Raw genomic sequence first — 27,822 nt, 5'->3', positions numbered from 1 at the left:
ATATATATATATATATATATATATATATATATATATATATATACATAAATTTACTTTATTTTACATACATCTCAGAGTTACTTGTATCCTTTTATACATTCAAAATTTTTTGCATGTTTTCAAACAACTCTTCTATGTATTCCACTTGTGCTTGAATTGCTATATATTGAATTGAGTCAGTCATGTTGAGTTGAGTTGACCCAGGTAAGATCTTCTGTTTCTTTCAGACTCTCTCTAGCCAATGTTTTTTAGCATCAAACTCAGATACTCAAACATTCAATGTATTGATGCCAGTTGACCTGTATCTTCTCATGATGTAGCCGTCGGTAACTAGGATCAGCATACCAATGCCTCGTTAATCTAGCTAGAGCACTCAGAGTTATTGCTGAGCCACCTTGCATTCTAGAGGACTCTTTTATTGCTTTCTAGTTTTTTCATTTGTAGAATGTGCCGGGTTTTGTCCCAACATTCATCTTAGTATTATAGAGGCTTCATAGATAGATAGTCACTCAAAAAGTTTAGATTTTAGTCTACATTTATTGACATTTAAGATGTTTTGTCGTGAAACTTAAGTGTCCTCTTGGCCAACACAATTATATTAAGCGTTCCTTATGAGACTGTTTTCTCGTTTAGGTTGAGTTAAGTCTTCCGCAGGCCAAGGGATTGGTCAAGACCAACAACTATCATTAGGTGCCGACCACGTCCATGATGTAGACTCGGGGCGTGAAATTACCTAGTTGGATGGAGTTTTCTCTTGTTGTAAAATTATTGAGTAAATGAGCATTTTAGGCTCCATAAAGTTATGTTGAGCATGTTGTATCTAGGACATGTTAGTTCTCCTTGGAAATTTAGTGAGTATGTATCCTTCATTCATCTTGAGTTTCATTAGGTATGTCTAGCTTGGAATTGAAGTTTCTTTGGTTAGGTATGTGCATTTAGAAATATGCATACACGATGGGCTACTAGTTTAGAGTTGGTTCTTTAAGAAGATGTTTAGGAAGCTGTCATTCAAGGAAGAATAGTTACAAGTGGGGGATATTGTTGTCACACCTCTTTTTTTTTATAATTAATAATATTTTTTGAAGTTGTCACTTGGAATTGTGTTTTTTAGTTGTTTCAAGTCACCTATATTTCCTAATTTAAAATTAAAAAAAATAACTCTTTCATTTTTGGTCTACAAAAAAACAGAGATTCAGTAAGGAATTCTATTCACCAGAGGGAAGGTATTAGCCACCCCCTAGTCCTGTGGTTGTAGCACAATCGCGTTGTTAACTATATTTGGCTAACAATAGTTTTTTGGATAAAAAATAAATTTTATTTGTTACTATTTTTTTTATAAAAAAAGGTATTGATAGCAAAGGAGCGTACACACAGACAAGACCCTTTTTTAGAAAAGAGTACAAATCAAGGAATGTAACCGAACACATGATGGTATTTAATTTCTTTTAAAAAAACTTATGATGAATTACTCAATTTCTTTTATAATAAAAATGAAAAAAGAATATGTTTCATCATATAGACAAGAATTTTTATTTTTTCAAATTGCTTATTAATATTTTTTTAACAAAAGAAACAAATAGACATTTTAGTATTACTACTTTACATTAACAACAAAAGAAATTTTTTTTACATAATAATAATTAAACATCCTTTTAAAACAAGTAGTGATATACTAGTTTCGATTTCTTAATTTTTTCATATATTGGTAAAATTTCAGAAATGACCTCTTTCGTAAAATTTCTGATTTATACAAAATGACCACATTACTTTCTTTGAAACAAGATTGCAAAAATAGAAAATTTTATCGAATAGTAATATTAATTAGTAAATTAGACGATTTAATGTTTTTATTTTAATTGTTATATATATTTATTAAGGGGGAAAATGAAGAATTTATGGAAAAACCATATTTACATTTTTTTTTGTTAAAATGACAGATTTACATTTTTGTAAAAATGACCAAATTTATATTTTTTTTGCAAAATGACGAGATTTATTTATTTTTTTGCAAAAATGGCCAGATTCACATTAGATTGCAAAAATGATCAGATTTACATTTTTTACAAAAATGACAAGATTTATATTTGCTTGCAAAAATGACCAGATCTACATTTGTTTGCAAAAATGACCAGTTTTACATTCTTCGCGAAAAAGCAACCTTTTTCTGTTCTTTTTTTAATTGACCAGAAACAAAAAAAAAACTTTATGATTGTCAATTTTTTTAGGCAAAGCATGAATTTACTTATTAATTGACAATGTAGTCAAATTAAACTAAACGGAAATTAGTAATAAATAAATAATTACATAATAGTAAACACAATTACATAAGAATCACAATAGAATTAACTAAATTAAACAAACATTATACAAACAACTTAATCAAAACATAAAAAAGAACATAAACAATATTTCAAGATTACATTGTGAAATGCAGGAGAAATACCTGAGTTAATAACAAGCAAATAATGGAATCAAGCTTAGTTAAATTCCAAAGACCATCAAATATGAATTTTTTTTTGAAAAAGACTTTTTTCTTATATTTTTCTCTCTTCCAATTTTCGTTCTTCTCTTTATTTTTTTCTCCAATTTTTTCCCCTCAAAAATGAAAGAGGAAATAGGGTTTAAATAGATGTTGGAGCATTAAACCTCCCACTCTTATCGAAAACTTAAGAGTCAATACATGCATTAAACTCTTTGATTCCCCAAGATGCCACCCATGTTTACCAATGGAACAATAGCTAATTGGCCATATGAAAATGCTAAAATGGCCTAAAATGTTGACCCATATCATCAAGACACAAAAATAAAAAGAAAATCATCCCACTAACACAAAATCTAAACAACTAAACTATTTTGAAGTGCAAACACAACAAACTAATGCAGAAAAATAAAATAAAAATAAAATCAAAATTAATTAATAATAAGATATAAAATTCAATCAACTAAATTAACATGATAAACTTTAAGAACACTAACAAAAAAATACCAAATTTGACCCCAAAACGACTTACATGGTTAAGAGAAAATTGTAATGACGGACTTGGATAGAGGTTGTTTAAGATCATGAAAATGACTTAGGTGAACTAGTTCCTAAAATGTTAGTCATGATAGTCTAATGTCCTAAAAATGTCTATAATGTGGTATCGAGGCAGTGTGTAAGAGAAGAGTTTAGGTGCGTTGGAAGTCAAACGTCAAGGGACGACCAAGACGTTTTATATATGGTTTTATGTGATTATGTGCTATTAATGAGGTTATAAGGTCCATAATGAGTTATTATATTGATATTGGGAGTGTTTTAAGTTTTATGAAGTTTGGAGGTCAAACGTCCAAGAACGTCCATGACGTTCAAAAGGTTTGCCTTTAAGCGACCTTGTGCGTCTATGCATGTTTCGTCAATTTTTATGTGTTATTTTTGATGAAATTCATTTGAGAGGTCCTAAAATCATATAAAAGAATCTTTGGGTTGGAAACGTTCGGGAAAACATCCAAGGGTCCTTGAGAAGGACCAAAAGTTGGTGCCAAGGCTGCCCAAGACAACCCAAACCAATGAGGCAATCGACGCCCAGTGGTCAGTCGACGCCCCGTTAGTGGTGACTTGTCGATTTGAACTTAGTATTAGCGGAGAGGCATTTACAGAAAAGCCTCAGTCCTAGACTATGGACCAACAGAACGGTCCGTTGGTCAAGGGACGTGCCATCGTTTTCCAACTCGTAGGTGGACTGCCTCCCTGCGCAGTTCACTGTAAGTTGAGGGGTGAACTTGTAAACTCACCCATGTCTAAAAAAGAGCATTGGTGGTTTCTTAAGGGTTTTTGAGTATTTTAAATGTGTTTATAATCCTAAGAAACTTTGAACATTTCATTCTTCAAAAATCAAAGCAAATACCTTTAGAAATTCCCTAGAACTCCATTGGAGCCAAGACTCAACGAAGGGCTTGGAATTTGAGGTTTAGGTGGATATTCCTCATAAAATTTAAGAACTATCTTCATTTAGGTATGATTTTTTACCCTTGAAACTCTTTTCATCAAGGAGCCTAACTCTCAAACATGTTTCCTATAGTTTTCAAAGTTGAATTGTCCAATTTCATGATCTATGAATGGGTTCTTGCAATAAAGGTTTTTAAGCATTTATTAGTGATTTAATTGTTATTAATTTGATTATTTTAAATCAATTAACATATGAACCCATGAAATTGTTGAACTCTAGTTTTGACTAAGTTATGGGTTACTTCATATTGACTCAATATTTATGAATTCTAGAGTAGTTTTCTATGTACTCTCTAATAATGTAAGAATTGTGTATAATTGATATCTAGTTTGTATTAGATTGATGAATCTTATTGAATTGACTTACTTTAATTGATTATCATAGTTTCTATATTGAATTATTGTTCATGTCCATTGGTAACAACCTTATGGTGTTGAATTTTATGATTTATTATCGAATTGAGGAGTTGAGGATGGAGTGGTGGTACCCTGTCCTATTTACCATTATTTTATGTTTATTAGACTTCAATTATGTTGTGATTGGTATGGTACACTTATGGTTGTGGTGTTATGTGTTTACTTGCAATTGATTGTGCCTTGTTGGCGTTATTTAACTAATATGACGATCATGGCCTTGTTGGCAACTACTTAGGTGGTCGTTCTATACTATGACATTGGTTTTGTGTATATAGTATGATGGTTGATATATGCTTATATCTACTTGACTATATGGGTATATGGTGGTCATATTGATGATGATATGATAGTGTACAGGATGGCATAAAGAGGATATGGTTGTGTCTATGTGGTTCTAGAGGGACATGTAATATTTGTTAAAGTGAACTATGTTGTGTCTTATGTTGGTTGAGTTGTATCCCCTATTCTATCCATGTATGAATGTGAATATGAGATTTCTCGACTTATAATGCTAAAGTCTCTTAGTATTGAATGTATTAATGATATGTGACCTTAAATTATGATAAGAGGGACCTTTATATGAAACCTTGAAGCTAGTGGTAAGGTTATGAATGTTGAAGTAGAAAGCCGTAATGGTATAGTTGATTGGCTAGAAATACATCATATCTAACCTTAGGAAGTCATGATGAGCTTCTTGTCTCCATTGTAAGGTAGCCCTAGTGGACCTTTCCTTAATAGGTTAAATGTGATTGGGTTATGAACTTTATATGAAAACACTTTATATGAACCTTTAATGTAATTAACTCTATTAGAATGAAGGCTAGCACTGAGTGAGTATGGTAAGGGAAGTAGTTCTAGTTAATGAATGAGACTAGATTACAAAGCATGACATTCATATTCTTTAACGATGAGCCTACATGTGATGTGTCCAAGTTCTACCATTGGAAAGTAGAACACCCTCATTGGAGTAGGTTAGAACCCCGGATTCCATTGTTTGCTATCATGGCCTATGTCGGTTATTGCCTAGTATCATAATATGGCATACCTACTAGCATAAGAGAAGTTCTATGAAGTTTAGGCGGTTGTATGAGACGCTATCTAGACATTGCACAATAGACTTTGAAGGTGTTAGTGAGAGTCCCTAGGTCTTATCCAGGACCATTATTTGAATTTCTTTATCTGATGAATTAATCTTAAATGAACTAATAAATTTAATGACTTAACATAAGAACGTATGTTAATTGAATAAGTACTTATTTAGAGTATTTAAGGGTTTTCTAGTTAAGGTGTGAAGGGGGCATGAGAATGGTCACTTCGTATCTTACCTAGATAAGTTTTCATAATGAATCTAGTTAGAGAATATGTTGATTATGTTGGCATGATCTAAACTCAGGTAGTCTTAAGGATTATTTAGGTAGTCTTAAAAAGGATAATCATGGACGTTATCTTCTTGATTTACTTTATTATGTCTTTTGATAGCCTTGGTAAGGAAAATGTCATATTACCTATATGTTGGTGTATTGATTGAGAATGATTCTATCATGGGTAGTGTATAGGATCTTTTAAGTGTGTGTGTGTGTAAGGTTTTGTATGGGTGGTCGCTTCACAACTCACTCAAGTGAAACATAGAATACCCTTTGGTAGAGGAAATCTCATGTTCATATGTTTGGTTTTTGTGAGTGTGCATGTGTCTTATTATACGGAAAAGGGCCTAAAATAAACTTGAAGTATTGAAAATGGTACAAAATTACCCCCCATCAACCTATTGGCTTCAAAATGCCCTTCTCATCTACCTATTGGCTCCAAAATACCCTTGTCATCCACCTTTGGGTTCAAAATTGACCACTTAATTTTTTTTAAAATTAAACTCTTTAAATATTTTTTAAAATACTTGGTGTTCAACAATTGGTTATATTTTAATTTATTAATATAATTCATAAATGAACCCACTACTGATTCATTACTAACTAAACCCATTCAATAAATCATCCAACTATAATATCAGAATCGCCATAAACACTACTAAAACACATTGAAATTATAGATTATGGAAAAATGATATCCAAAATTATTCGAGTCCGAATCGAAGCCCCAATTGAATTTCGGTTGAGCCGCATTTAGGAGGACACTTTCAATAGAATTCTCTTTCAAGATTTAATTAGAAATTTATGATTAAAGGTAAAGTCATAAGGGCCTCTTAGGCATGATTAGAGAGGGTGTATGGGTGGTCTCTCTTTGTGTTGCTTAAGTGAGTCTTAGGGTAGCTTTTAGTTAGAACAATACATTCTAGAATGTGTTAAAAAGGAAGAGGAAACACTTCACTATAACAGTGCATAAATTCACGGTACAGTGAATCAAGCTTACTGTAATGTTACCACAAAACTATGTTAATTTTCTTAAATGTTATCTTATGTAATTCTAAGGTGTTAAATGTTATTATTATGATTATGATATGATTTTTAACTGAAAATATGAATAATTCAAATAAATGTCCGTTTCATGATTTTTATGCATAATGACATACTTAGTACATGTGGTTGTATTAATTCCATGTTTTTATCTATCTCTATAGTTGTTGGTAGGTGAGGAGCATTTTAGAAGAAAGACTTTGATCGTAGATCATTCAAGTAAAGTTGAAGTATGTACTCAATTGACTCGAGGGCATATATGGATGTCTTTTATTTCGAAGTATTGTGATAGACTAAGTATTTCAATATTTTGAAGTATGGGCCGTGTCCCAAGTATTCTCGTGTCTAAGTTTGTTGAGATTGAGACTTAGTATTTCCTATAATTTCATATGAAAGAGTTTTTAAAGAATATGGAATGTTTAGTAAAAAGTTTTTATTATGCATATGCAATGAATGATATGTAAGAGCTTATACAAGAACTTCGAGAGGTCAAGTATGCCGTTCGCAATCCTAGATTGGCCCTAACTTCTAGCGTGTGGTTTTGGGTTGTTAGAGGTTGAGAGAGAGAAAAGATTGACATATATTTTTGGATAAATATAGGTTGCTGGAAAATTTTTGATGGATGTTGGAACCAATATTTGTATCAAATGACAACCCTTGAAGAGCTCTACACATTTATGTAAAGGGTTTGGGATGGGGATGATCGAAACTTCGTAAATCTAAGGAAAAAAAGTAAAGTTTCGCATTTGGTTTTTCTTATATCTATGGAGTGTGGCTATATATAGGGATAAATGTCTTGTGGATTTGTTTAAAGGGGGTTGAAACGAGATATGGTAATATTTGAAAATTTTTCTGTCCAAAAAGTTAATTGCCGTCTGCAACAGTGACGACGATGGCCGTGGGCGGCAGGCGACAATGGGAGCAAAAGGAAGTAAAAGTAAAAATCTAAATAAAAAATGTTTATCTTTGGAGTTTTGTATTTTTTTTGTATTCAATAATAGCCCTTGGATCAGAATATCAAGAATCGTTGAGATTCAATCTAGACAATTTCTATTGGACCCGGTCAAAATTAATTGGACTATTAGAATGATATAAATAATCCAAATTCAAAAAAAATAGGTCATTTGGAACAATAAAAATAATAAGAAGAAAAAACCAAAACCAAAAATAAAAATATAAAAAATAATACATAACCATATATTTTAGGGGTAAAATAAACTCGACGAAAATAAGGTGTTCACAACATGACCCTCTTTGCATGGAAACATGTAGAGTCTTCAAGCAAAGAAGGTGAACGGAGTGGATAAGTTTTTATTGTTTCAGACTTCGATGAAGCCATTTATAAAAAAATGACCGAACCTTGGTTGAGATGTTGCCTACATATCCTAGATTAAAAGGAAATAAGGTCAATGTAGTTCTAGAAACATTGATACTCGATACAATCAGAAACTCTGGTGAAAAGATTGCTTCATATTGTATATCATCATCTACTTCCTATAGTTATAATGAAAAGAGATAGAGAACTATGTCTCTTGACATTATAGGAGTTACAGTATCCCTACTTGATATTTTTTCTTAGGTACTATTCTTGATCTTCGACTTGCTCTGTGCCTTTTCTCTGAGATTTATCTTCATGCTCGATCTCTTGGTAGCTTTTTGATCATTCTCAGGTGCATGTTTTAACTTGAGTTGGCGGGTGAAACTCAAAACTCAATATCACAAAATAAAATCCAAAAGGATGTGTTTCTTTCAAGGAAGAAAAAAAAGAGAATCTTAGACTACGACGTATTACCCTAGAATGAAAAGAAAGAATGAGTGTATTACCTTTAGACTTTCAAATAAGATGTATTGTATTTGTGGATTGACCTAACATTGGATGTATCATATGTCACGATTGAGGAGCACCCCCTAGAAGTAACATGACGCACTTGACCTCTCGGAGGTTTTATGCAAGACCATATACATCATTTATCGTAATGTCATATCAACTTTAGTGAAAATTTAAAAAATTTTCATTGCACATCAAATTCTAGAAACATTACTTAATATAAACATAAAATTGGTCATAATACATAATAAGACTCTAAGTCTATTTTTTCATGTTAGACTTAACAACAATAGAGCAGAATAGGGATTCGACCCTTCACAACATAAAATAATATCTAAACTATTACATATACTTTGAATAAGAACTTGACATAGGACATCCTTGAATCATAAGTATCCCTTTTCTTGATTTTGGGAAACATTTATCAAGCCCTTTAGTATAAGAGACATCCTCCAGTCATCCATCACCTATACTATGCGTAAAAAGATCTAAAATAATGGTATTAGATCAAAAGTACACTTAGAATGAAAACCACGCAAAAACATGCATTTATAGAGAACATTTCATTAGAAATCATCCAACATACCTTTTTAAAGATCTTCATAAACATAGGCACCATACACAATTTAGTTCATATACTTCATATAGTCATAAACACATTTCATGACAACACACCAAGCCACATATATTACATTTAAAGCACATCAACAATGTATATATCATTATCTTCTTTTACCTTAATTCATTAACCTCTACGTAACCCCCAAGTAATACCTAGTTTAATGCATGAATAGTGTCCCATTCCACAATCCATACTCAAGCATCACCTTAAGGTCACCAAGGTGAACATACATACAACATTTATTAACTTGAACATAAAAAATTATACAAGAATAACATATCATGAGATATATAATTGACATACGAATGAACATAATCCGTGAATCGCACATAAGAGAAATTCCATTAAAACATACAAGTAAACACTACCAATAACATCATAATAGGCAATAGTCAACAAATGCATACTTGAACTTCATTTCATTAACACATCATACGACCTTACTCATAATCTCAATCTTAGCCTACTAGTGCAATGTATATGTGATGCCCCATAACCTCAGACATACTAAATAAATTCACAAAGAGATTACAAGCATAACTTACCTCACACATACTAAGTAAAGGCACTCACAAAGAGATTAAAAGCATTACATACTTCATACAGCAACATGAAAACTATTGTCGGCTACATGCATAATTAGGAACTTCATCATATGGAATGTAAGACCACCATCATGCATATATGGTAAGACACTCATAATAAAGACATAATAGAATTCATACAATGCATACCTCTCCAAGAACTCCATTCAAGAGGTAGTTGTGTAATACATAGGTAAAGTCTCATATCCTAACCCACACTAAGCAACTCTTTTTAGGTTATTCTAGTTAGAGTTCATTACTTACTTCCATTGTCAATTTTACTTTATGGAAATCCTATTCTTAACAAACATTAAGACCATAGGATCTAAACATGGAATCTGGTGTCATGGAACCCCACACCGAAAGAAGGTGCTCTACTTTCCAAGGTAGAACATTAACATCATGTTAGCATATTAGGTAGATCCACTTGCTAGGTCCTATGTGAGAAGCATATTTAAGGAACTAGAAGATATGTATTCAATCCTCTACATTCCCATTAGCATTGGAGTCCTCATCTCATGAGAAGACATAAGGTAAACCTCCCTCCAAGGGAGTCAACATCTCTCATTAAAAAAACAGTCGGTGCTAAGCTATGTTCGCTTTTTGAAAAGCCATTATTAATATTACTTTCATTAAATAGACTTTAGGATATTAACCCCTTATATGCATATCTCACAGGTCATATATGGTAATTGTCCTTTCATCAACCTAAATCATGTGAAAATATCCTTTCACATAGACTTATCATATTCATAGCATACTCACATTAGGAGTACAGTCGATCAAACCTTTCAAAATACTCTACTTACTATATTATCATACATGTTTAATTCGTTCATTCATGTGTATCTATGTGTACATACATGAGGAAACCTTTCACATATACATATTTAGACACTACACATATTCATACTTCATTATATCATTAATTGACATCATAGTATATACTTTCATGTTCATAGATTAATCATTCAATCATATTCATGTACATAAAGAAATCCCCTAGGAAGTATCCTTTCAAGATACACATATGCAATGTATAGGTAAAGTATCATATCCTTACCCATACTAGTACACCTATCAAGTAAATCTTGTTAAGATACCATTTTTATACCTTCATGAGCATATTATACCTTACATGCATAGTAGTAGATAATAGTGCATATGAGAACTATCCTTTCATTAATCACAATGAATCTAGCCTACTCATAGATATGCATGAGGTGCGAGTATGTCTGCATAGGTCAACATGATCACATAATGGAAGTCAACATATAATTGAGGCATCCACCCCCTACGGATAAAAATACACATTCATACATAGACCGCATACCATATTATAGCATAGAAGACAAGATAATTTTCATTATTCGAATCTAAGACTACTAACCATGCTTAAGATAACACATTCATGTCGAGGTAGATATGTAGGGGGTCATTTTACATAAGATTATTCAATCATCAACATGTGGACCATACCTAGCCCTAACATAATCTTTCACATATAGGAAGCATCACCAATATACCTATAACATGATACTAGCATTGGGGACTAGGCATATAACTGCACATTGTGTGGTCATCATAACAATAATTCACAATGCAAAAATATTCCTTCAAGACCATAATCATAACATATAGAGAATGACAAGAATTTAAACACCGCGACCATAAGTTGACAATACCACACAATGTACAATACATTATGAATTCTATACAAAGTAGAGGAATCTAGGTCAATCTTAACTGTTCTCCAATCCATCATCATCATTGATCAATTACCAATGATTCATCATCAATTGATATAAAAACAATAGCTATACATCCATTAACATGATCGAAACATAATTCAACCAACATCTCAACAAGATCACATTACCCACATTATAGGCTAAATTTAGAGTTAGGAGGATTAATTGGTTCTTCATGAAATTGGATTTAAATCCATAATAAAAACAGTAACTAATGATCAATTCATCATGACAATGCTTTCGAAATCAATTCTTACAATGAAAACATGGCTAGATAGAAAGATAGATAATTTGATTGTAGAATCTTCATTTAAAACTTTTGAAATAAACTCCTTAGATGAAAGGTTAACTATGGATGAAGGATTATGATACCTCATTACATTGGAAGACCACAACAACATGATGAAGAAACCATGAAAATCTTACCTCCAAGTTGTTCTTGAGCTTTATCTCTAATGAATGAAGAGGTCTACTTTGAAGAATAAATTTGAGAATGGGGTTTTGATGTTATTAACTATTTTAATATACAAAAGAATACATAAAATAACTTCATATGGTTTATTTAGGAGGTGGGATGAATTTCCCATTCACCCCTTTAATGGACAGTGTGCATGGCAAGCAGTTGCAGGATGCATCAATGAAGGGCAGTCAATAGAGCGTCGTCTGATCAACGAGCAATCCTACTGCTCCGTCGTTTGTGACAGAGAATTCATCTTGGGGGGCTTTGATCACATTTATAAATGTTGAGTAATGCCTCCAATTGACTTGGCGTCGATGAAGGCACGCGCCGTCGTTCATTGACTCACTAATTTGACACTTTAAAGGCAACTTCTAGTTAGCGTTTGTGTCCTTCTCAAGGACCCATAGGGTGGTTCTTGGGGGGTCGTGCCCGTACTTTTTTACCCTATTTATGATCATATACATTTTAGGACCTCTCATGTAAATTTGAGCATCAAACAACACATAAAACATACAAAGGCATACTAGAACACACTAGCACGTCAAAGGACTAACTTTCGAACGTCTTCGACATTTTACCTCCAAAACACATAAAATCAATCATACATACTATAAAACACTTTATTAAAATGTTATTAACCTTATCAGGTACATTTGAGTCTTTAGACACCTTAATTCATTTTGAGGGTCCTTACATCACCCGAATGTAAATATGGTGCGTATATCCCATGAATGTTGGTGCGTATTGCCTAGGATATGCACATTGTGTGTATTGCTCTTGATAATTAAATTAATGCGTATTCCATGTGAATAAGAATTAGTGCTTATTGAACATGAATTAAGTATGACTGCATATTTGCATGTCATTCAGATTGGTTTGTGTTGCACGAAATTGAGACTTTTGTGTATTGTACATGTATAAAGGTTATGTGTGTATTTAACGAAATTAATATTGGTGTGTATTTCCTGAAGCTCTCAAATTGAGAGGCAAGAACGCGAATAGAATTAGATGAAATAACAAACTTGTGAAGGCTTTGAAGAACTTCGTTATTGTGATGTTTAAATTTTTACTTGTAATCTTGCATATTCTTTTGTATCTGTGTTGAGCAAAAGAAAATTGTTAGTTTAAATTGGTGGTTTATTTTTGGCCTTTATGATTTTATGACTTGACCATACTCCTGACCAATTTGTTTGATTCTACTCCGAAATCTTGATTGAACAACCTTTGAAGCTTCCTCTTTATCAATTCAGTGGCCCTGATCTTTGGTTCTACCACATATTGTGGTGCGACTGATGTCCAAAAGATTGAAATTTTAATTTGAATTTTTTTTTATGAATTAAGACACTATTCTCGTGTTCCTTCATGAGTTTTGAGTGAAGATTTGAGGCAATTTTAGTCCTTGCTCGATGGCATGTCAAATCAAATACTCAGTTTTACCTTTTGGAAAATCGCAATAAGAATTACAATATTTTATCTTATTTGATAAAAATATTAAGCCGAAAATACTAGAAAAATTTAAGACTTAAGAGTGTGTAAGATTGGAGCAAGAAATACTACGAACTTCAGGAATGACATTCTATTTTAAAGAAAAATATGAAAAATAACTTATATGGATGCATATGTCTACATTGAGTGAACTGTGTCATGCACTTTTTACTTAACTCCTGATCCTTTTGAGTGCTTTAGTTCTCAAAATCCGAGTAATCCTCATTTGCTCTATGTATCCTTTATGCAGAGGTGTTGAGAAATGGTCATCTTTGCAGATCTCTTCTAATGATGTTCTCTCTCTTTATCTTGAGGTTCCCACAGGATTTTCACTAGAAAGATCTTGTCTTTTGCCGTCGTATGTTGCCTATGAAGGTTTTCACGATAAGACTTTCTCACTTCATTTTTTTAACTTATGACACCCCTAAGGGTTTTCACTCATAAGTTTTTTGTGATACCCCAAAAATGAGATTAGGTTTCTAGAGCCTAAATTTTTTTATTAAAGTTATGATTTCCTAAATATGCTTAAAATATAGTATATAGGCAATAGCTAAAATATTAGAGGTATGGGAAGTCAAACGTTAAGGGACGACTAAAACGTTCTACGACTAAGTCACCTAGATTCCTAATATGTAGTTATATGTGTTTATGGATTTTTAATGATGTTATAAGGTCCAAAAAATTTTTATTATAGAATATAGAGGAATTGTGCAAAGTTTGAAGTGATTTGAAAGTCGAACGTCAAAGGACGATTAAGACGTTCGACGACCAGTAGTTTATGATACTCATGTATCTATGCAAGCTTAAATTTGTATTATATAAGTCTAATAAGTATTTAAATTGATTAAAATTGAGTTTAATGATGTTATATGAAGTTTCGTGAAGTTTAAAGGTCAAAAGCCCAAGAGCTCCAAGGTGTTCGAATGATAGCCCCTAAGACGTTCATCTTATATCATGTTTGGGCCAAGGCTGTTTTGACCTCTTATTGGTGTTTTTTTGTATGAAATTTATGTGTAAGTTCAATAACTTGTTAAGGGTTATAATCACATTGGAAACATCAGGGTACGACTTCTAAAGGGCCCCACAAGAGGCCACAAAAGAAGGACCCAAAGCTACCTAAGACACTGCCTGGGCACTGTCCATTGACGGACACAACGACGGATCGTTGTTCCACCAACGGCCTTTCGAGTAGGTTTTGTCTATGGGGACTTGCCTTGGGCATGTCTAAAGCTAATATTTGGTTATGTACCCAACGACAAAGGCCAGGCACAACTCATAAAGGCCTCGACACCCCGTCTATGCCATCGTCGCAGGTGGCCTGCAACAAGAAGCCTGCTTTTCTATTTCATTAAAGGGGAGAATGGGAAATTCACCCCACGTCCTACACTGATTATTATGGGTTTATTTAAGTGATTTTAGGTGTATATAAGTCATCCAAAACATTTAAATTGCCATGCTTGTCCCCTCAATCGTCTAAATGTTGAATTTTTTGGTACTTGGTAGCATGCTCACTATAAAGACTATGCAACTTATTATAACATTTTTGGAGAACCAAGTAAATTGTCCTTTGATTAGATGTTGTTTAAATATGTGTAGAATAGATATCTATGAACATGATAATTACTGTTCAAAGGATTTTTTCTATTTTGAAATACAGAATGAGAGTCTTATGACATGGTGAGTCGTAGAGTTATTTCTAAACTTCTTATTGTGTTATGAACTTCGTTGTTGTTTTCCTCAAATTATGTATGACCTTAGTGTCTATTCATTTTAGGAAGACCTTATGTGAATTGAATAGTATGATCATAATTGATGGTTGAGGATTATCTGCCTAAAATGATGAGGTTCAGAATGCCTCAGTGTTGCTGAATTGAATTAATGAAAATTCCCCCTAAAGTAGTAATCACTTTAAGTTATGAAAATGAAGGTTGTGTAGTTAGGATCCTCTATAGTTTGGGTTAAGTTGCTCTTAATTGGGTTTACCCTATGTGGGGGATGGTGTTTAAAAATTGAGGTTGTAGAAATTGTCTACATTGTCCATTATTCTTACTTGAATTGGAAAATAATGAATTCCTAGTAAGCTTATTCATGAATATAGTCTTGCATAAAGTGTAAATTGTATGGCCTTTATATGATTGGTATGAATTGACTGACATCATCTTTGCGACATGATGAATTTTCCAAAGAGCGTGAAAGGAAATTTTTTATAAAGTCCATGTTTTCTAATATATTGACTTGCACTTTAATATGCTAATTGTGAATTTGACTTTATGAGATGAGATAAGAAGCATTGTATAGTAACTTGTGTGGTGGAATTTTTATCCTTCAAATGAAAAGTTGAGTCTCTTTAAAATGAATGATGTTGGGTCTGTTGAAAAATTATATGACTTTTATGATTTGTAATGCAGAATTGTATACTCATTCTTGAATGGTGAAAGAATGTTTAGCTAACAGTCTGTGTGTGTGCCTATAAGTTGTGTTATTTTACCAAAATGAGGCTTACTATAATGGTCAGTATTATGTTAAGAAGAGTAATTTTAGAAATGACTTCCTATTTTGTTATGATTTACTTGGTGTTACTTGCCACTTAGACTTCACTAGGAAGGAACCATGAGCATGTCTTGGTTAAAAGTTGAGAATTTCTCATTTTATGCGTAAATTGACCTTCTAGTTGCTAAGGTTTGAAACTCATTATACATGTAAGTTGTGTTGAGGAGAGGGACATTCCTCCATGGACACCACTAATGCATGGTTTGATTGAGTATGACCTTTATGGAACTAGGTCTAACTAAGGAAGATCTTTGTGATTTAACAAATTCGAGTATATGTGCATTGAAGTAGGAGTGTTTAGGTAACTTTTACTATGGGATATGATCTTCCTATGAGTAGCTTTTCAAGATTTTCTTGTAATGAGTTGAGATGTAATGATCATATTATGATTAGGAGAAGGATGTTCTCCTATGAACATGAAAAGGACCATTGTATTTGATGCATTAAAAAGTAAGTGAGTATTGGTTTTGCTTGCTCATGTGCATTGAGTGCTAAAACGATTTGATAATATTTTAAATGTTATGAGTTTCTCTATGATGCATTGAAGTCCTTGTTGTGATAAAAGAGCCCTAAGTGTCATTCGAGGACGAATGTTCCCAAGTGGGGGATACGGTAAGACCCCGAAAATGAGCTAAGGTGTCTAGATACTAACATTTTTTTCTTAAACTTATAATGTACTTAATATTCTTAAAATATAGCAGATAGGCAATAGCTAAAATATTAAAGGTATGGGAAATCGAAAGTTAAGGGACGACTAGGACGTTCGACGACTAAGTCATGTAGATGCCTATTATTTGGTTATGTGTTTTTATGGGTGTTTCATGATTTTATAAGGTTCTAAAATGTATTATTATATGATATATATGCAGTGTGAAGAGTTTGGACCAAGACGTTCGACGACTAGTCGCTTATGTGCCTCATGTGTCTATGCATGCTTAAATTTGTATGAAATGAGTCTAATAAGTCTTCAAATGGTTTAAAATGGTTTTTAGTAATGCTGTATCAAGTTACGTGAAGTTTGGAGGTCAAACGCCCAAGAACGTCCAAGGCGTTCGAAAGATAGCCCCTAAGACGTTCATCGTATTCCATGTTGGGGCCAAGGCTGTTTAGACGTCTTATAGGTTTTTGCTTTGGATGAAATTTTTGTTAAAGGCCTATAACTTGTTTAGTGTTATAATCACATTGAAACATCCAGGTAAGACTTTTAAAGGGCCCCACAAGAGGCCCCAAAGTAAGGACCCAAAGCTGCCTAAGACACTACCTGGGCAGTGTCCGTTGACGGACCCAATGACGGATCGTTGGTCTACATACGGACAGTAGAGAAGGTATAATCTATGAGATGTTTCCTTGGTCAGGCATCAAGACAATATTTGGCTATGTACTTAACGACGGAGGTCAGTCACGGCCCGTCAAGGCCTCGACGCCCCGTCACTGCCATCGTCGCAGGTGGCCTGCAACTGGCAGCCTGCGTCTGTTTCATTAAAGGGGTGAATGGAAAATTCACCACACATCCTAAACTGATTATTATGGGTTTATTTAAGTCATTTTAGGTTTATATAAGTCATCCAAAACGTGATCACCCATTCTAGAATCCTCTCACAAGATTGAAATCTTACCTGCAAAATTACTCTCTCTAGAAACCGCCATTGTTTGTGAAGCTCAAGAACAGATTCAAGCTGTGTTTTCCATGGATGAATCATCAAGTTTAAAAGTTTTTCAACTAGACAAAGGTATGGTAATGTTCATCTCTAGTTATCTTTTCATCTGGACAACCATCCTCAAAGATTTCAGAAGAGAAAAATATGATCAAACATTTTTTTCTTCAATCTGCCATGGGTTCTTTCCATAAAATTTTTGAATGATTGAATCTTTAATTAATTGAAGTTAATACAGTGGTTTTACCGTGAATATCAATCCAATTGCATGATGAACCCATGCTCTATCACCAAAATGATTTAGCCTTGCATGGGCCTTATGATCTAGATTTGTTATCGATTGAATTATGATTCTAGTACGTTGAAGTGATTGTATATGCTTTTATATACATGAATTTATGTTTAATTGATGATGATCATTCCGTGATAATAAATGTATGAAGATTTGAACATGAATAGCCTATGTTTCTATGTCAATCTTGAAGTTTACTGTGTAATCGTTTGTGTAAGATTATGATTATGTATGAACTGCTGTAGCTATTGTATTAAGGTGATATAATGGATGAATTGTGCTGGTATAAATCCTTAATGAACAATCTAAGAAAGGCTTGCATGAATTGATCTAGATTCCTTTAGGCTATGATGTCAAATAGCTAATTGTGTGATGGATCTTGAGTTGTCGTTATATCAAGCATGTTTTCTTCTTTATTTTCATACCAAATTAGATACGGCCTGATGAGTGTATTCTTTATAAAATATTAATGATGATCAAAGCCTTAGAGAGTTCATAGTATTGGTAAAGTCTTCTATATTCTAGCAAATCGATAAGACTAAATGCCTATGTTGTAACCTTAATCTTGAAAGTATGAAATTATGATTTTAATATGGTTAAATGTTGGTTTAGGAACTTCCTTAGACTCATAATATGTATGAAATATGATCTAAATCAATGCAACGAATATTAGGTAATGATCTATGTTATTCTACTTTCCTAGTATGTTGATGTGTTGTGTTATGTTATAGCATAATCTTGCAGCAACTTGTACATGGTTTCTTATATGTTTAAATTTCATTTAGATACTTCCATATATGTGTTTTATTGATGAATAAGTTGTATTGATCAATGATGATCAAAGGGTGAGAAATTGGTAAGAATGCTTATTCCCTCTACTAATTTACTTCTCTATTTCTTTATAGTAATGTTGATGAAGCCTTGTATGACATTGTGTGATATGGTACACTTATCATGGCGGTGTTTACTTTATTGTAATTATATATGTGTTGACCATGGCCTTGAAGGCAAATTGATGAATATATGATTTAGAGATTTAGATGATCACCTTATGATGTAATTGTACCTATCTTCCTGTCTAGTTGTGATCTTAGTTTTGCGTCTATTGTATGAGCATGTGTGCATTAATGTTAGGCTATTGTATTGGTTCTTCCATTGATGTGTTAAAATGGGTAATAACCCCTACCGATGTACCCCTTATATGAAAGTGTAAATAGCTAAAGTTAGGAACCTTGGTTATAATGTTTATATTGTCTTGCCTCCTGTGCTATTATGTGTTGTGTGGTATGTACTTGGGAGTATAATGTGGTCGAAAAGGGTGGCTGCCTCAAGGAGTAATTGATAGCCATTATGTGATCATGTTTATCAATGTGCACACACTCTCACTTACGTGCATGTTACAAGTAGTATAGGTCATTATGTCTAAATGAAAGGTTGTTCTCATATTCACTAATGTCTACTATGCATGTAAAGTATGAGTATGTGAAGCATGTTATGTATTCCTTACTAGGATGACTTGATAGGTTTACTAGTATGGGCAAGGGTATGGGACCTTGTCTATACATTGCATATGTGTGTCTTGATAGGATAGTTCTTATTTTTTGTCTCTATATATATTAAAAATGAATATATGAACATGTTATGAATATGATGTGTATGAAAGGATTGCTCATTTAATCATGCCTATAGACTCATGCATTGCTATATGAACTTGTGTGACTTAATGTTTTATGTGAATGGTTTGCTCCCATATATGATTATACACACACACAATTATGAAGATCTAGTCAAGATAGGGGCCTTGAATGGTGTATTCATGTGTACCCTAAACTAGATGATGCTTTACATATGCTATGTTCACTTGAACGGATTCTTTACATGATCTAAGTTGTTGAACTTCCATCTATGACCTATGAGTTAAGCATATGAGGGGATGACACTCCTAAGCCTATGTTTTGATATATAAATGTTAATGAAGGTTTTCAATGAAGTGAACATAGCTTAGCACCGAGTGAACTTGAATATGAGGGTGTTTCCAATCCTATGGTAGGAAGGTAGGTCACCATAAATCTCATGAGGTGGATAACCAAAATGACTCAATGGGAATAAATAGTGTTTCCCTAAGGGAATAACTACAATGCCTAATCTTTGCAACCAAGTTCCATAACTATGCTGCCACCATAGGATACTAGCAAGTGGATCCACTTAGAAAGCTATGTCACATTTGGTTCTACTTTGTCCGGTAGACCACCCTTTATCGGTGTGGTGTTCAATGACATCAGATTCCATGTTTAGCATCACATGATCTATGTTTGTTAAGGCTATAGTTTCCCTAAAGTAAAATGGACAATGGAAGTTAATGACTAGGACCCTAAAAAGAATGATTTAAAAGAGGTTACTTAGGATAGGTGGAAGTAATGAACCCATGTAGATATTGCACAAGTAGCTCCTTAGGATGTTCTAGACTGGTGTTCTAATGCCCGTAACTATGTATGTGTTCCTCATGCATGACATTTTAGTATTTGTCTACTTGTTATAAAGATGTGTATGATATGAGTCTTTATGCATGATGTAGATCTTGTTGACTATATGATGAAGGACTTGACTTAACTATGTCTATGTGATATTATACTTCTATGATGGTATGTGCTTTTCTATGATGTTTGGCCTTTGATTGTGCTTCTATGAAGTATGAAAATGATATACATGCTATTGATAAAGGTTTTATGATGATTTACTCAAAATGGTATGAAGTATGATTTCAAAGAAAATGTCCCTTTAAATGCATGTTTTTGCATTGTTGCCATACTTAGTACATTCTTGTGCTAATCCCATTCTTATCAAATTTTTACACAAAGTGGAGGTAATGGAATTCTAAAACGAGGTCTATGATAGAGGATCTTTATAGGTGATTTCCCAAGCTCAGGGAAAGGAATCCTTAAGTCCAAGGATGTCGTCATGTGTACTTATTGTAAAGTCTATTTAGTAATGAATAGTTTTGTATTATGTCATAAGGGCCTCATCCTTAATGTACTCTAAAGATATTGAGGTTAAGATGGCAAAGAGACATAGAGTCTATATATGTATTATGACCTATATTTTATATGTATATGAAGTAAAGTTTCTAGCATATGAGGGTTAGCCGAGGCTTAATCAACATTAGCATTTTCCTCAAGTGGAGGAACTTGCTCATCATGGGGAGGAGCTCCCACATTAGCATGTTCCTCCTCAAGACATTGAGCCGCATTCCTTCGAGTGTTCATGCTTCCTATAAGCTCAACAATATGATTAGATGCAAAAGAAAACCATAAGAATACTCTATTGGAACGATATAAGATTTGCAAGAAAGAGAGTGATTCCTAAGCATTATATAGGTTCTTACTCATATGTGTGGAGCTCTTCACAATTATGAATACAAACCTACATAGACGTGGTATAGAGAGACACATTACTCAGCGACATTCAACCTCATGCTTTCATACCATGTTTATCACTTCCGGGTTTACCCCCTAGATGTAACCTGCGTCGTCGTCCTTTTTAAGGACTAAGACTAGCGTCTTAGTTTAATGTTATTACATTCATAGGTTGAAAAATGTATAAAAATCTAAAACATTTATTTTCTCTACTTGGAGGTTTACAGAGATCTCTAAATACACAAAATATATATTCATATCGAGTAAACATACACCCTTCATATAGGAAGGTTACATAGCCTTCTACTTTTATTGCACATATATATAGAAATAGTCTCAAGGATTGTCTCATCTAATACCATCTAAACAAATGTCACAATATGGGCATAGCCCTTACATCAATTCAAAATGACCAGGTATAGGTCATACGAAAGTACAATATTCAAATAACATGGAAAGGCATGATAGAGTCAATAAGATCATAACAAAGTACAAAGCTAGAAGATGGCATTGCCCTCGAAAGTTGAATACCTACCCTACTTTGATGAATGCAAGAATCCAAGCCTTCAATAATATTGCCTTCAAAACTCTTCAACGACCGGAACATAAAATGTTTTGGACAAGGGAAGAAAATGGGGTTAGTACTCCACATGTCCTAAGTATAAGATCTTATGCACTCACAAGCAAAACATGTTTAACGGGACTTTTTATCAAAATATGCCATTCCACCCCTTTTTTAGGCTTAATTTAAAGTCAAGTCATATTAATCAACCAAACATGTTTACTATCTCAAAAAGTAACACTTACCCCAACACAATTAGAATCAGGATTTACTACAACCATAACATCAAGGAATAATATCACAAGAATGAATGAAAGGTACAATAATAAGCAAGATAACTACTCACAAATCCTTATCAAGTCAACAAGTGCAATGACCAAGTGAAGTCTCATAACCTTACTCAATCAAGTATCCTCAACATGAAAACATGACTAATGTCCAATTTTACATATCATGGCATTTAGGCTTGCATTTAATCTTATATTGTCATTATAACACAATGTATATTCATAAACAAACGTAATCAACATATAGTACCAAGAATATGACATGATCGTCATATATATACATCATATATTATCTTAACATAAACATATAACAACCTCCTTTTAAGACTCCCCTCAAGACTAACTAGTGCAATGTCTAGGTAGAGTCCAATACCTCTACCTAGACTAAGCTACACCCCTTAGGTTATCCAAGTTAGAGTTCAAGTACTTTAATTTGTTTTACCTTTTGGGAACATCTTTCCCTAACCGACATACACCACATGAGCTAGTGTGGAATTCTTTGTCATAAAATCCTACACCAAAAGAAGGCGGACTACTTGCCTTGGTAGTACACAAGCATAAAACATAGCAACTACGTGGATCCACTAGCTAGTATTTCTATAGGGTCAACATAGTTCACGAACTAGGAGATTTAGTTGGGACCTTCTTTATGTGACATTCATTATAGTCTCCAATCTCAAGAGTAATGTAGTGCTCCTACATTCCCTATGTGGGAAGGGACACTTCTCTATCTAGTTCACTCGGTGCTAAGTTAGAGTCCCTTTTTGAAATGTCTTTAAGCCTTTAATTACCAATTATAACGTAATTTAGGCCATAGGGTCTAACCCTTGTATAATCATCATCATCAATATCTCAATAAGAATGGTATGTGTATAAGTCCTTTAATCACAATTCATATAAATGAGGTTAAAACTTTAGCATTTCATAACATATTAAGGCACACTAATAGTTTTCACCTTCCTTATAGCACATACACCTTAATCGACCTCACAACATAGTCAAGACATTTAAATTAAACATTATACCACCCTATAATCCTAATATAAGGCATACTCCAATTTAATATCATGGCTTAACAACAATTAATCACAATTGGAAGTAAAAATAGAGATTCTAAGACTTACTAAGTCTTTCTCATAGCTTATCATCAAGGTCTTACCATCAACCCATAACTCAACCCAACTTGGGAATTAATACCTTATAATAATGATAACCAATAGACTAAAAAGGCCAATTGCATCTCTATAACACAATTCATTTTTAGATCACAGCTTGAGACAAGATGCATAGAATAATTTCACATTATAATTCATAACCTAAATCACATCTCAATAAATGGTATGATAGGCCTATAATTCATCTAAATTCAACCATAATAGCACCATAGGATAGTAATATAATCAACAACCAACTCAATTGAATGATCACCAAACAACATAGGTCAAGATCACAACCTAGGGTTAGGGATAGAGGATCATGTTCTTCAATTATACAAAATCATCAACAATAATCATAAACAAGTAGAATCACATGTAAATATACTCAATATAACCCTTAGAATTCATTAGAAACTCAATCCATAGCTTCAATTTCGTAATTAAAATGAAACCCATAAGAAAATTCAACTTTTTAAAACCTATGTTGAAGGAACACTTTAAGGACAGGATATCAAAGGTGAATATACGTCATACCTTAATGTTTCTCAACAATTTGATGAGGAATCCACCCTTTTGCAGCCCCCAAACTCTAGTTCTTTGTAGCCTTAAAAGGTGAGTTCATGTAGACAGAAAAACTAGAGAGAAGGAACAGAGTTTATTTTGAGAGTTGTGTATAGGTTAATGAGTGTTAAAGGTATTTATATAGGGGAATAATTAACTTCAGTAGTCACCCTTTAATCCCTAACTAACCCCTAAACCACTTAATTAATTAAATGAAATCTTTAAAAATTCATCAGTGAAATTCGACCCTCACCGACAAGACCCCGATCGACGGTTCATCGGTGAGTCGACGGACGACCCCCCTCAATCCTGCACTCCGTTGTCTCTGTCACAGACTTTGCACGCGAGGGCTTCCTGCAATTTTTCTAAGAATGGGGTGACGGTGGCCTCGACGCCATGTCGAGCCCATGACGCCTCATCAACCCCTTACGTCGCGTGTAACAGTAGCGAGGTAAACACGGTCCTTCACAAGTCTTTCAAAGTGTGGCACGATGGAGTCCTTGACACCCCGTCGAGCCACTTATGGACCGTCATCTGTCCAGTCGATGCACACAGCAAGGCAATGCTACATAAACTGCAGGGATTCTCCTCAAGGGCCCTTGGTTTTTACTTGGAGAGTCTACCGATACGTTTCAATCATGAAACAACTCAAACACCCATTAGCTACCTTTACACCCATTTTCGTACATTTCCAACTCCTAAAATTTAGTAAAAAGGCTAAGTCACAGTTACATCCCTTTGAAGCAACTTTCTGAATGTCTTTGGACGTTTTGGTTCTTAAACCTTCTAAATGACCTATATTAATTTACAATGGACTTTGAAATAGTGGCTACACTCAAAAACACCTATGTTAGGCTTTACCATGAGTCTTGGATTTTCAAGGTGTTAAATTTTCGGAGTGAAGAAATTAAGAAGTTTTGTTTTGGACTTGAGGATTTTGATTTGAATTTTGAATTGGGGTTTAACCAGGTCTAATAACTTCCAATAATTAGTCCCCAAAATACCCAAAATACCTCTGAATTTATAGGACCCTTTAACAAAGTAAAACTATACTTAAATTTAAAGAATTATCGTCCTTAAATAAGTCCGCAATGCGGAGCTGCTCCCACAATATTCTCGAAAATAAATTCCTAGACAGTAGAGTCCGCCTTGTGTCCCCGACGCAGAACCACATTTTTTCCCTCCATGAACAAAGTCCGCGATGCGGACTGGTTACCACTTAGAACAAATCCTACCGCCTTGGGCAGCTTGCTAGCCCAAGGCTCGGGTCCTCTCAACGAACCGTTGGTCGGTCCTCGGGGAGTTTTTCTAAGACGATTTCAACTAAAATATGTTATTATACATGTTTAAGACCCCTCTCATTAATTTAATCTAAAAGAACATGTAAAACGCGATGGAACACACTAAGACACAGAAGGTCATTTCAAAGCAAACCTTTCTAACGTCATGGATCTTCTTGGACGTTTGACCTCCAAACTTCATGAAACATTAGATACTGCCGCAAAACACTATTATATACCATTTTATGACTTCAAAAAATCATGAAAAATATGTTAGGATCTATATTAACCAAGTTCATTTTTGGAGGCGTTACAGACACTAACTACGGTTTGAGTGTCGATGATCGTCAATAATATAGCAACCCAACTGAGGGTTGGGGTCGTGTCAGTAGGAAGTGGTAGTAAAACTTTATAACTATTTATAATTTCATTCTAATTAGTTTACCTAAAGAGATTAACAAGTAAAAACATTATAAGTAAAGGGGGCGACGGAGAAGTGTAAAATATCAAACGGGGGGTAATACTCAGAAAATATATGACCTAATCTAGAGCCTCACATTTTGTTATATGGTTTGTTACACTGTTTTTGTACCTAATAATGGATATAAATTATTTAGGAAATTTAAGAGTCAAGGCGTCAAGAAACGTCCATGACATCCGAAAACTAGTGAAATTGAACTAGTAGACGTCCCTATGTTGTGTAAAGGTTAGGGAGTGTTATATGAGGTTTTAAACTTTTAAAAAGACTTTATATAGGTAAAATATAGTATATAGGGTCCAAATGTCCAGTAAAGACTGCCCAAGGACCACCAGAAGGGTCCTTGAGGAGGATTCAACTCTTGGCGAGAAAGCTGCCAAAGACGCTTGTGGAAGCCAAGATATGGAGTCCTTCTACTTCGCGCAGCCAACACTTTCTAGGCAAATTTTATTTCGCGACGTGGGTACTCCACGATCTCCACTTCCACAACCCGTATTTTAAAAATTAGATAAGAAATTGCCCTTGAGACGCACAGCCACTTCCCAGATTCGTTCGCGTCGTTTTTAATTTAATTTGACTTCTAAAAAAGACAATTATGTGAGGGGTCTTTTTTGGGTGATTTAGGGTACGAGTATATATTTATTTTATATCAGTTTTAAGACAATTTTACTCACTCAAATAAAATATCAAAATCAAAATCCTAAAGCTCTCACCTCTCTATAATTCCTCTCTCAACTCAACCTCCATTGAAGGATCAAGGAAGTTTGGAGAAGAAGAACAAATTTTTAACCTTTATTCTCAGATTTTGTGGATTAATCTTCATTAAGGTATGATTTATTTACCCATGAGATTCCTTTCACCAAGAGGTCCTTAAAAGTTTACTTCTAAATCACCTAATTCGAAGGGTTTTCCTCTACTAATGGGTTTTCTTCTAAACTTGAAATTGATGGTTAATTGTGATGATTTGTGATTACCTAAGGATAATTTAGTGTAGATTGTTTAGTAATAGATGTTGTTAATTGGAATTTTCTATGAATCATGTCCCTTTCTTAAAATTCCCTAGATTCTTAGATCTTGGTTACGAATTGATGGGAAAATCGATGAATGTATCGATTATTAGATTTGTTTTAACTTTTCTAATTCGTTAATGGACTGCTTAGGAACATGTAATTTTTTATTGGATGTAATTCTCTATGAATTCATGATAAACCTTTTTCCCTAACCCTAGGTTATTAATTGATGTTAACTTGGATAATGATGATACAATTAACCTATTTCTTGTGTTAATTACTATTGCATGATGTTAGTACACCTATTGATCGATGAGAATGGATTAGTTGAGGGTAATACCAATGATGATGGATTTTTAAGGAGAATTGGAAAGACTTTGTGATCTTAAACCTTTACTTCAATTGTGCTGGATTGTACTTGGTGATGAAGTTCAATTGAAGCATGTCTTGTAATAGAATTAAGTAGATGTTGGTATGATGATGAAATTTAAATGGCTTTAATATGTGATTATGAGATTATGTTTAAGATGTAATGATAAAATCACTACAATAAAAGAACCCTCTAAGGAAGGGAAATCTTGACCCTGAAAGTCAAGATCCGGTCCCAAATGGTCTATTACGATTGGAAATGGCTGGTCGCCACTCGTCCTAAAATATCTCTTCGCTAAAGCATAACTGCGACGGGACCTTTAGCTGGTCCTAAAATAATTTTTGAGACGGTGGCATAGCTGGTCGCAAAACTCCTTTTAGAGGCCATGTGTCTAGTCAAAAATAGTTAATCTTCTTCGTTGAAAACTAGGTAGTTTCTGGTCGTTAAATCTCTTTAGAGACGAGATCACTTTTTTGCGACTAGTTTCTACCTCATCCTAGATTAAAATTTAGGGTCAAGTTGTTTTCTCGTCCTAGATGAACTTCTAGGGAGGAGCAATATTTTCTATCTCTAACTGACCTCTAATGTTTCTTAAGCTTTGTGTAACAAAATTAAATTTTGCTAATAAACATATGATTGTTGCGGATCTCCAAACAAAAGGATGATA

Source organism: Solanum pennellii, chromosome 5 (assembly GCF_001406875.1).
Source record: "Solanum pennellii chromosome 5, SPENNV200".
NCBI classification, from domain to species: Eukaryota; Viridiplantae; Streptophyta; class Magnoliopsida; order Solanales; family Solanaceae; genus Solanum; species Solanum pennellii.
Note: the sequence above shows the minus strand (reverse complement) of the source record.